We start from the raw sequence: 1,224 nt of genomic DNA, 5'->3' as shown, positions 1-1,224 counted from the left end.
ATTCTTGGCGATCCTGTGGGTTTGGAGAGTGCCGTCGTACTCGCACCTGTGCCTTGATGGAAGAAGAATACAGATATGCGATGGGCCAAAAGCCAGGCCTTCTTGCCGACTGGAAACCCAACGCTGCACAATTGCGATACTTCACCTCTGCAATCCTGTATATATAAGCACCTCTCCCCATACCAGAGATCTCCTCGTCTCCATCGTTCACACAACTTCGCATCCACGCTCACCACGGAAGAGCCACCACCTATCCAATTTCGCAACCGAACACCGACTGCCTACCACCTACAATGATCAAGCCAACGCTCTTCCTCGCCGTTCTGGGCCTCATCGTCGCCTCCGTCTTCGCCGCAGACACCCCAACTGCGGCACGTGCGGTACCGTACTACCCACCTCACCGCCCGAGATGCCCCTGCCGTTGCATCCTGGGATACTACGCTGAACAGACGGCTACCCGGATGTGCAAGCGTCGCCGGTTCCTGTACAGCTGCTCGGTGCAGGAGTGCACTAAGCACTACCGCCCCGGAAAGACTTGCTGTGATGTTCACAAGCCATCAGTTACGCCCACGCCTACCCCATCAGTTACGCCCACTCCTTCGCCCAAACCGAAGTGCCCTTGCGTCTGCACGCGCAGGGGAGCTGCCCGCCGCGATTGCCACTACAAGCCGTACTGCGAGGTCACACGGTGCCCGGAGGATCACAGTAATGATCACCATACCAACCCCTATGGCCAGTACTACAAGCCGAGGCCGAAGTTCCAATGCTGCTACAAGCCGCACTATTAAGGCATGAGGGGTCCATGTCTCGCGTTGGGGGTCGACTGCTGGTAAGAAGTGAGAGAATGAGTGTAGCTCAGTTGTGGCCTCCTCAGTCAAACGGCACAAGGTCGTCCTGGACACATATACTCTGTCCCATGTTGTCTGTAGTTCAGTTCCATCTTACTGCTTGTAAACTGGGAAGTTTATGATTTGTTTAGAGCAAAGAATGTATTGAGCAGGTGTATAGGATGTCACACACATAGCCCAATACGCAGCGCCGTCAGTCCTTGCCTCATCGGCTGGTTGCGCCAAGCTTCCTCCTTGGCTTGCAGTTGTACGAGGAAAATATGTCTGTTTGATAGCATGTGGAATTCGAGTAGCTCTTAAAGTAAACCTCATGTGCCCTTCGAGGAACACCCAAAGCCGCTCATGCCTCTCACTCCTGCGCTTAGTCCATTCGCAC

This window comes from Chondrus crispus, genomic scaffold (assembly GCF_000350225.1).
Source record: "Chondrus crispus Stackhouse genomic scaffold, scaffold_464, whole genome shotgun sequence".
Taxonomy (NCBI): Eukaryota; Rhodophyta; class Florideophyceae; order Gigartinales; family Gigartinaceae; genus Chondrus; species Chondrus crispus.
The sequence above is the reverse complement of the archived record's forward strand: the minus strand, read 5'-3'. Positions refer to the sequence as shown.